Raw genomic sequence first — 11,293 nt, 5'->3', positions numbered from 1 at the left:
ACCACTTATTTCATGCCAGCTTCATTCTAAGGAGCCTCTGTTGAGCAACCCTGTTGAAAATGAAAATCCAAAATTGATCAGCTGACCTCCTCTGTACACATACTCAATGGCTTCTCCAAAGGACTCAAATAGATTGCAAAGGATAGCTTCCTGGCCACATAGGCAGTGCATACATGGGTCCAGTTCTGACCCTGTGCCTGGGGGTGCTGACCTAATGCAGGGGAAAGCAGAACCAAACTGTCTGTTGAAAACACAACAGGAGATATTTGCTATAGTGTTAAAGTCAGTAGGTGCTGTTATTTCAGCGATAAGAATATGCAAGTGTTAGCAATAGTGTTGCTGTTTGAAAACTGCATTAATTGGACCATGTTGAAGAGACATGCCCTCACCAAGAGGCAATAGCACTGAACAGTATTTAATAATCAATGAAACATTTACATGGAAGTGAATGTAATTTTATCAGATGATCAGGCCTGAATTTTTTTAACAACTTGTTAATCACCCAGATATAAAACAAACAAAATGAGTGATCAAAAATGTGCAATATTTAAGTAATTAATAATGTCTTTAAAAGAACCTCACATAGCTTTAGCAAACTTCTTGCACACAGATGTTCTCCTCTGGGCATGGCGTAAACACCTGAATGTGAATTCGAAGGTAAACATCTTTTTAAATTATAAAAGCACCAGCAGGATTTTGAATGAAATGTGTTTTCAACCATAAGCAAAGCTTTTTTGAAAAATATATAATAAACGTTCAGTCTTTACATAATTGATGGCAGCAGCTAATATTGGTCTCATTATTATTGTCATTTAATTATAGTGCATTTGTCTCCAATATTTTTTCGATGTAATTTAACAAGTTATATGTCATCCGATAGTATCACAAAATGTGCCATTACACAAGCAATTGACAGCTATGCTGTTTTAAAAAACATTGTCTACCCAACAGCATAATTTATACAGGTGTGCAATAAAGTTCTAATGCAAAATACATCTTTGCTAAATCACTGCAAAAAAAAAGTTAAGGAAAAGGAGTTCTTCAGCCACAACTACATACTGTTTTAATTGCTTAGGGAGACTAGGAAGTCTGGATTTTATTTTAATTAATGTCAAGATCAGATGGGTCCTCATCTCACCTCTTGTTCCTGCCTACAAATGTTTTCCAGAGTCCCTCATGTATCACTTATCAGACTACTAAAGAAAGGGACAAATACTGAGAGTAACGCTACTGAAGTGTACAAAGTTTTGTGTCTGTGGTTCAAACTCCAGACAGGGAAAAGGTTTCTTGTGACTTTAAAGGGCTATAGATCAAAACTTCTTAAAAATCGCATAGAATGTAAGAAACCATTTTCAGAAATGCAAGTGTTTCTGAGCTAACCAGAGAGACAAGCCAGCAAATTCAATCCTTACTTCACAAGTCAGCTGCAGACTTACTCTAAGGCTATGCAGAGGGAGCTCTGGTGATAAGAGTTCAGTGCCAGGACTAAAATACTGATATTTCAAAATTTCTCACAAGGAACTATTTGAAAAACACTCAAGGTCATTCAGAATATCCCATTTTGATGTTAATGTTTGAGTTTGTGCTGTAATATATAATCTATTGTATTAGAGAAAATATAATACAAAAGTAAAAAATCATTTCAAATGAAAAACAAAAGCCCAACAATGTTAAAACGGATTATTTTGACATGTTCTCCTTGGTTTTCTTCCAAAAGAAAACTCAGCTGAAATCAAGTTGAATGTTTGCCATGCCATTTGGCTTCAGCAGAACCATGACTTCTCAAAGAAATAGTTCCTTGCAAATCCTTTTCACCAATTTATGACATCCCTCTTGGCTTGCTGACGTCCCTCTGCCCCAGACTGCTCTGGGTGGCAGCAGTCTTTCAAGTGAGGGGCTGGTACTCCCTGCCCGCCAAGCTCACAGTGATGTGGCTCTGCTTTCTTAACGTTTATGCCTTTGGGCCATCACCGAAACTTGCATCACCCAGTTCTCTCCTGAGAGAAGAGAGCAGCACTTCACAGAAAAAACAGCCTTCTTCAAAAGCAAGACACAACAAAAAATGCCATTTTGATCTTTAAGAAAGGCCTGGAGGCTTTCTTATCATTAACATGACTGAGAATGTTAGGTAGAAGTTTCATTTTCCTGTGACTCACAGGAAAAGGCAATAGTGTCATACTAGCATTACCACTAAAAATAACTGATACGTGAAAAAATAAACAAAACACACTTTGCCTGATATCTTTTAACAACGAGATGAATACTTGTGCAGTAGGTGGTAAGCTGAAAGACATCATATTTGATATGAGAACACTTAACTTCATGGGGACTGAGACAATAACGCTGTGCAATCATGTCTCTAGGGTCTAATTTGACTGTAAGATTTAAATAACAATTCTATATCCCACTTGAACTTGAATGTGTTTTGATCAGTGGGAGAGCAGTAAAAATTTCAAAGTTTGGAAAGTGTGTGCAAAAGCTGCATGCTTACTTGTAAACGTCTTCTTTGACATGTGGCAGAGTCCCTGTAAAAATATGGGACCAGTGTAATCAGGAACAGCATTTGGCCCTTAAATATTAGTCAGGAAATGAACTTTTCAACACCCACATTTCTGTCACTACTGAGAATATGCTTTAATTTTTTTAAGTTGAGCATTACATAAAAATTGCTAAAAGTGTTCTATAAATCTGATCACTAGCCATACAAGATGGAATAATTCCACACACACAGTTGAAACAGGCATTTATCAGATACAGGCCAGTTAATTTTGGCAATACTGGGAAGCTGAAAAAAGCATAGAGTGCACTGTGTTGCAATCATTTTGCTTTTGCAGTATATCTCCCTGACTGGATACAGGGAAGCTGCATTCATAGTTGATGGGAAGTTGGATTCATATTTTTTTATTGACAGCTTACTGGGAGGTGGGAGAACAATAAAACTAGGCAAACAGAGTAGCCAAAAAATTTAAAATAAGAAGAAATATTTGTAAGTGTATGTTTATACAAGGAGTGCCGTCTGTTCTGCCCTTTGGCCAACCTTCTGCAAACATTTGAATGGAAAGAAACTGTGTGAATGCTGAGTGAGATAAGAGCACACAGTTGAACAGATATTTGAACCTGGATAGTTTATGTGGAATTTTCAAGTCAGAATAAGAAGAAAGGTGTTTTGAGAACTCAAGGTTAGTCCTGATTTTTTGTCATCTGTTTCATAGTGTCTTTCGTTTAGCCTGTTGTAAAAATGAATGTCCACACAATCAGATGTTCATCAAATTACATTCCTGCCTTGCTTTTGATAAAGTTTTAAACAATTCCATGAAGTAAGCATCAACTTGAAAATGTTCTCCTCAACTTCAATTTTTCTTCAGTTTTCTTAGCAAAACATCCCCTATCCATCCTAGGCTCCCTTTACTTCACACTCAGACCCCCCGCTGCTCTTGTATTTCTCATCACAAGTTATCTTGATATCACTTATGAAGGATGAAGCAAAAAAATTACCTCTCCATCTCAATGCAAGACACTAAAACCCATCATTAAAACTGTTACAGGCCAAATGAAAATCTGGTTATTAAAGATAAAAATGGGTAATGAGGTAAGCAGTTTGAATTAAATGACAGATCTTTGGAAAGTGTTGCAACTAATATTTTACTTATTACTAGAGAACAGATGTTCTCTAGTAATAGGAGAGGGAATTAATGCAATTGGGGTTTTAGATCATGTGGAATGATGAATTGAGATACTTGAATTCAAATTAGACCTTGAATTTCCTGAAATCAAAGACTTGAAAAAGTTTGTCTTTCAAGCCAAAAGGGTGAAACAACCCTAGACGAAAAAGGACAGTGTCGTATGATTGAGAACAGAAGATATACTAAATGAAAGAAAAAGAAATATTTTGGCAAATATTTGTTCATTAACCTAACTTTTGAAGTATGCAGGGTTTTAGAACAGGTTTTGAAGGAACATACAAATAAAAGACAGGGAAGTGAAGGAAATATTGGATACGGTGCGGTAGGATATGTAATAAAAGAAGGGAGATCTAGGCAGACCGGCTTAATAGCTTCCTTTGATAAGATAGCTGATTTTCTAGACAAAGAAAAGGAGTCGATGTCATCTATCTGGACTTCGGTAATGCGTGTGGTATGGTGCCACATGGGAAATTATTTGCTAAGCTGGAGAAGATAGGGATTAGTAGAGGAATTGAAAGATAGGTAAAGACTGTCTCAAGAAACGAGAGCAAAAGATAGTGTTGAAAGGAAAACTAACGTAAGGGTTACCAGTTAGCAGTGGAATTCTTTATGGATCAGTCTTGGGTCTGATCTCCTTCTTATTTCAATTAAGATCATGACACAAATATTTGGAATGTGGCGATACTGCAAGGGTTGGCACTATCAATACACAGGAGAGAAGGATATCATGCAGAAAAAGGCTGGATGACAGTAAGGACAGGTATAACAAGAAAGGGATGAGAAGCAGTATTTTGAAGATAATGAAGCTAGTCACTTATCCCCAAATGAAGATAATGCATTTGGAAACTAATAACAAAAATTAGGAATCAGTTAGAAAAGGCTGAGCTAGCGGGGGACCCCAGGTTAGCTGTCTGTCACAGTACAACTGAGAGCGAGAAGTGAGGTACTCCAGCAAAAAAGGGCACACAAGGAATGAGTCAGGAGGTGTATTTCAGGTGTATAGAGAAGGACTAGTTTCATTATGAAAATCTCTGGTGGAACCTCACTGTAAGTGTTAATACAGTCCTGTTACACAGTCTCAGTCAAGATAAATCAAAACAGGACTAGGTGCAGAGGAAGGCTAACAAAAATTATAGAGAAAATAAAGACTGAACAAGTATTCAGTGAGGGATACCTATAAATATCGAGGCAGTCATCAGAAAAAAAACATGTACCTTAACTCACATTCAGGTTGTAAGGTTTCTTCTTCAAGTCTGTAGCAAGACTCTGGCCTTTTGTGCCTCCTGTATAATGATATTATCAGTAGTCAGCTAACAACTTGTCAGAGCACAGGGAGCTACTTACATCTTTCAGGAAACTTGTCCCATTACATGTAGTAATGGGACAGTTTCCTGAAAGATGTATATATACATATATATATGTAAAAATATTTAGACTTAAATGTTAGCCCATCAGGCTGCTTGCCTCCTAATAAGGAACTCTGCACTCTAGCACACCTTTGTGACTGAATGAGTAACAGAAGCAACAGCAACAGTAGTGGTACACAACAGTCAGGGACCTGTTTTGGAGCCCTGATAGTGTAATCTATTGGCCAAGATCAATGGCCCACATCTCTTGCTGACCACATGACTCATTCTGCACCAGCCATACAAGATACCAGTTTTGCACTCACTGGTATTAGAAGCTCTTGCCTCTCTCAGTGATACAAAGATGGCAGATTATCTAAACAATCTGATTCATTTTTTCCATAATCCTGACATGGATAGTGATGTTGTAGGTGATTGGCTACTAAACCAACACAATTAGCATTTTGGAAGCATGTCAGAAAGATTTCCAGCCTCAAAATAGGATCTTTTTACTTGATAATGAACACGTGCAGCCTTGCTTTGTGTAACAGTTATGCAAATTTTAATAAATAAGAAAATTTAATAAATAAGTAAATGTGACTTTGCATAAAGTTAGTGGAACAAAACCCCTTTTGCCATTTAAAGATATCCCACCAAATACTACCTGAAGAAAGAATTAGCATTTCAGGTCCACAGGCTGTACAGAAGACAAATACCTATTCCTTCCAGCCGTAACACCTGGAAGTTCTAGGCCATATTCTCCTATAGATTTTCAGATTGTTTTCTCTGATGTGGGATGTCCAAAATTTCTGATGTGGCATATCCTTCAGTTTGTTGCACAGCAGTGGATGAAAGAAGGTTTGGTGTCTGAGTCTACTGTTTACTTACATGGACATTTTGCCATATTAGGACGAGTACCCCAAATGTCTGTGTCACTTAGAGGTTAGGTTGCTGCTGAAATAAACTAGTCATATTAAAGTATATTATTTCCATTTTCACTGTAAGTGGAAGTCCTGATATCTAGCTTTTTTTCTGCCATTCTCTCGGCGATATCTTTTTGCAATTTAAGAAATCATACAGAGATAATTAATAGGCTATATAAAAATCCAAGGACTTAGGTTATCATTTCCCTTGTTTTAAAGATAAGCCATGGCAAAGGAAAAGATGGGAGTGCAAAGACAGCATTCTAAGAGAAGTGAACTGAGATGACATCCTGTGGAAAAAAAAAAAAGATGCCTTTTAGACATGCTCTCAGTTAACAATCTTTTTAAGTCATTTTGTTAGGATAACAAATTTTACAGAAAAGTAAAATTGGACAACAATAATTTGTTATCATTCAATGAAACAAGCCAGGAAGGAGAAGAGTTCCAATATCTATCCAAAGAGACAGCTGTAGTCAATGGATTTATTCATAGTAATATTATTTGGTAGCAAGGAACTTACCATGGCTGAATGTGAAAAAGTATTTTTTGATGAGTTAAAGAGATTAAGAAAAATCAGGCAGATTTTGACAGAGAATGGTGTGTAAATGAGAGGTGTTATCAGTCTGAATCTGGCAGCTCCATTTTTGTTATGGTGAAAAATATCAGTATTATTTACTAAGAAGATTAGGGCTGAATTGGAAGAGAGGCTGGTTGTTTGGAGATTGAGATAAGATAAAGGATTTTACCTTCTATGCACAAGCCAAATGCAATACACACAGGACTGTTATCTCCAGCTCAGGCCTAGCAGAGGTGTATTAAGATGTACATTGTAATTACCAGTGGCAGGAGTAGATTTCATAAAGGCTATTTTAAAACCTAATAAAATGCTGGCCTTTAATTATACAGCTTTGAAATATTTTTCTTAGTTAATTGCAACAGGAAAAAAAAATCCATCTAATACTTGAAACCGATTCTTGCAGAGAAAGCACAAGCAGAGCAGGCAGCCTTTGCCTGATCTGCACTTGTTTTGCTGTCTGGCTTCATTCTGTGATTTGAATCACAGAGACAACTGAGACTGCTAAACACCTTCCTTATTTCCCCCCTGTTATCCAGAAAGAAAGATTAGCAAGGATTGGGGAAGATGGGGGCTGGGCAGGGTGATGGTGGGGGAAGAATAAATGTCCTTTCATGATATAATTAATTAGTTCCAAAAATGAGCTGTGCACTCCAGAATTTCTCATGGTTGGCAGTGACAGTTTCAGATCCCAGTACACAATGGTGTCTGTGGTGTTGTGAGGGGCAATATTATTTTTACCACTGAGAAGTATCCAAAGAAGAGTAAAGTTGTATGTTTAGCACAAAGCCCGTTTGGACCTGGGTCACAGCTCACACAAGACTGCTGTTGTCAACAAGCAGAAACCATCTGCTAGTTTTTTTGTGAAAAAACCTACAAAACAAAACTCCTTCTCTTCTAGAGAATGTTTGTTATTGTCATATATCCCACAACAGCAGCATGCCCCACAACAATCCTCTTTGGCTCTTGAGGTTGTACTGTTAAGAAGTGAGGACAGGGAGGAACCGCAGGCTGCCCAGGAATTGCCGTGAGGCGCTGCCACAGTGTATGTCCCCTCTGTGCCTCCATTTCTGCTTCTTCTAGGAAGAGTATTGCTGCCCTGTTTAGCTCTCACAGTGATGATCAATTGCTTTCCCACCTTCCCACCATGGGGAACATATCTATGTTCAAAAACCTTGCAAAAACACTTCCATATGGTGAAAGCCCAAAGTTATTTTGCAATTTCTATTTCCACAACAGCCAAAAGGCTACGTTACATCCACATCTCTATTTCTTTTTTTTTTTTTAAAATCCAGCATCATAAGCATATGTAATATAACAAATGTATGTAGTCATTAGCAAACTCCTCTCTGGAGTTTACTATTCATGTTACTAAAGGCAAATAAATGCCCTTAGACTTTACAATCCTGAAGAATATATTTGGGTGTGTTTTGGTGCTACATTTCTGCTGGAAATTGTGAAGGCTGCAGTTACACAGCTGGCTTTTCATGCTATGACTGCTATAAGCAGCTAATTAAATTACTAGTGACTCTGTTGCTCAGTGAGTTGATTTTGCTAGCACTACTTCATATGACCTTCTGTTTTGCTGCTTGTACAGGGTTACACAATCTTGCTCAACAAACCTGGTCCAAATCCTTGTAACTGTGGGGAAAAATACAATGAGATATTAGTAAATTAATAATTGTATCAAAGAAGAAAAAAATTGTTCAAATTCAAAGTATTTTTCATGAAGACACAATGCAGATACAGTCCTTTTAAAAACTATGGATAGTTCATTAGCTTTCTCCTAATTTCATCCTCTCTACATGTTGGGGAGCACCTTCTAGTGCTCATGTTAAAATTTCTAGAATCTCAGAAATTAGTTGCTAGGAAAGCTGAGGATGGGCATCACTATGGATCTTGCAGAATCTTGTGTCTTCCTTTCTTTGATCTGCAATATCTGTGGGAAGAGATCCCAGAATATATCAAACCACATGATTTTTTCCCTTATTCAGAATTAAAAACACATGTAGCCATTAAAGTCAAGACAACAGTTACTAATGACTTAGCTACACCGATCAAATCCAAGCAATTTACCAGCACAAATGCAGTAGGAAAATTTTTGTGCAATTGTTCCCTAAAGGAAGCTGGACTTTGGAGTTCGGCCTACAATAGCAATGCTTGGATGCATTGTGTCCCCACCGCTGTGGCCCATTAGTCTCACGAGAGGTTGAGGTGCTGTATTATAGGCAGAGGTTACAAATTATAGTCACTTGGATGTGTCAGAAATTTCACCAAAGGCTAATTTTGGTCTGTATGCTGCCACATTCAGCATTTAAGGGTGATGTGAATCAAGTCTGTGTCTTGGTGTAAGTTTTATCTCACAATTGTTTCTGTCTATGTTAATGTCAAAATAATTCCAGTGGACCACTGAAGCTTACAAACTGCTTTTTTAAGTGGATAATTTTGTTCCTAGAAATACAACCCATGCACCAAAACAGTCAAACTACTCTCTGATCCCTCTCTTGTTCCTGAGCCAGTGCAGCTACTTTCCCCTCTTCTTTTGGCTAGATAAGAATGTTCCTAGCAATGAGATTTTGAGAATCTTGAGATTCTTCAGTTTAGGAAGAATCATATTTAAACAGAAGTGGCAAATAAATCATCCAGCTTCATAAAGGCCCAGAACAGATAAGGTACAGATTCTGAGTCATAAACATTTACTTAAATCAACAAAGTTGATTTAAGCACTCTTTCTCTGTGTTTCCTGACAGTTTATTCTGAAATAAAACTACAGTGTACTAATAGATTAGGATCTATCAGACTCATTCACAGTTCATCTTAGTCACTGGGAGTCAGGCAGTGTAGAAAATCCATTGCAAGTACAGTAAATACTACGTTCTGTTGTAGGAGAATCATCCATCCATGAACATAATGCTAAACACAGAAATGTTACACTGTTTTTGCAAACTGGGTAAATTGTACTTTAATGTGCTTTCTGGAAAATGACCATTTAGAAAACAAATACATTTGTTCTGCGGTAAGAAGTAGGTACCCATAGACTTCTTTCAGTATAGAATATGTTAGGTTTGCTTTTAAAAGCAGAACTAAACCACAGCACCTTACATTAAATTTAGATCTGTAAGCAAGAAAACATGCTGAAACCAAAGGCGTATTTATATCTACTAGCTTTGTTTGGGTTTGTTTTGGTTTTTTCAAAAAAAACTGACCAAAATGACAAATTTCTTCAATTAAAAAAAAAATTCCAAACAATATATATAGTAGCTTTGGTGCTTCGGGGTAACAGAAAGCTGCTGATGGAAGGGTAAATAAATAAATATTCCTTGTGCAATCTTCTTGTAATTTCTCTTTATGGTATTTCTTTACAGAGCTTTCTACAATAAATGTTATCAAGCTGCACAGGAACGAGTACCTTGCCAGGACACCAGAGCTTCTTCATGGCAAGGACAAGTAGAATTCATATAATCTAGAAAATTTCAGAAGGAAACTTCTTTCTCAAGCACCACCCCAATCCCAAATCAGTTTTCAGAGCAGCTTTTTGCTGTGTCTCAGGATCAACATGCAGTGAAGGTAAGAAGGCAATATCAAGGGTTTCTGAGCAGTCCAGATTGGTTTTTAAGATCACAGAATCACAAAATATGCTGAGTTGGAAGGGGCCCATAAGGATCATCGAGTCTAATTCCTGGCCCTGCACAGGACCATCCCCAAGAATCGTACCATGTGCCCAAGAGTATCATCCAGATGCTACTTGAACTCTGTCAGACTTGGTGCTGTGACCAAGAGACCCTGGAGAGCCTTGTTCAGTGCCAAACCACCCTCTGGTGGAAGAACCTTTTTCAAATACCCAGCATTAAAAACGATGTAAAATGAGCATTTTGCACATTACTATCATTTTCATGATTGGTAATTCATATTTAAGTTACAAGCTTTATTGGTCACTGAAATTTCCAAAACTGACTCAAAGTCGTGTCCCTTACAAATGAGGATCATCCTTTGGTTACTTTCTCCACCTGAAAAACTGCAGCTACAACAAGGGCTTATACTTTTGGTGGTTCACAAATAACACATAACCTTGCTGGATCCCCCACAAGGAGCCTGGGTCAGATTCAAAGCTCAGTCAAGTCACTGAGAGCTTTTTCCCTATGATTTCACTTAGTATTGAACCAAGGATGCTGTCAACAAGTGTGCACTTTCTGTGTGGTGCTGAGCACCCATTGCAGATTTTATGGGGCTTGAAGCATTCAGCATCTTGCAAGCTAAGACCTTTAAAAGAAACTTTCTTAGCTTTCCTTGAAACAGTTTTACTGTTAGAAACAAAAGTTATATAGGTGGTATGTTTATACAAGAGCTATAGAATGAATGCTGAATAAAATATATATAGTCAGATAAATAGGTTGAAGCAATGAAATTTTTTAGTATGGTAAATACATTAAGAATTATTAAATTCATAATCTGCATCTTACAAAAAATATTTGGAATTAAACCAAGAGATGAATAGTTGTATAGATCCAGGAATACTTAAATATCATTTAAGCTTACTTTCTGTTTTGAAATTTCTAGTGATTTGCAAAGCTTGCAGTTTTAATCTTAGCTATGCAACTTATTTAGTATGCTAAGGTTGTCTCTGAAATTTCCTGCCCACACACTTGGGAAAAAAAAAAAAAAGATATCTCAAAGGCCATAAGGCAGAAATCTTGTTTCTAACTTTGGCTGAGAGTGACAATGTTGGTCATGTCTTTGTGGGTTCAATGTGCTGTTTGGTTGTAGTAG

At 37.2% G+C, this 11,293-nt stretch overlaps 1 long non-coding RNA gene across 3 annotated transcripts in view; it reads left to right on the top strand.

The window, feature by feature from the left end:
* The window catches only part of LOC113989126, a 63,007-nt gene extending 52,803 nt beyond the window's left edge, over positions 1-10,204 (top strand). For all 3 annotated transcript variants that reach the window (XR_005565700.1, XR_005565704.1, XR_005565699.1), the window contains one exon: positions 9,892-10,204. This is a non-coding gene — a long non-coding RNA (uncharacterized LOC113989126). The remainder of the gene's footprint in view (positions 1-9,891) is intronic.
* The last annotated feature ends 1,089 nt before the right edge of the window (positions 10,205-11,293 follow it).

The sequence above is a fragment of the Pipra filicauda genome, unplaced genomic scaffold (genome assembly GCF_003945595.2).
Source record: "Pipra filicauda isolate LSUMZ 115617 unplaced genomic scaffold, ASM394559v2 scaffold51_size4534324_pilon, whole genome shotgun sequence".
Classification (NCBI taxonomy): domain Eukaryota; kingdom Metazoa; phylum Chordata; class Aves; order Passeriformes; family Pipridae; genus Pipra; species Pipra filicauda.
This window is presented reverse-complemented; position numbering and strand designations above follow the sequence as displayed.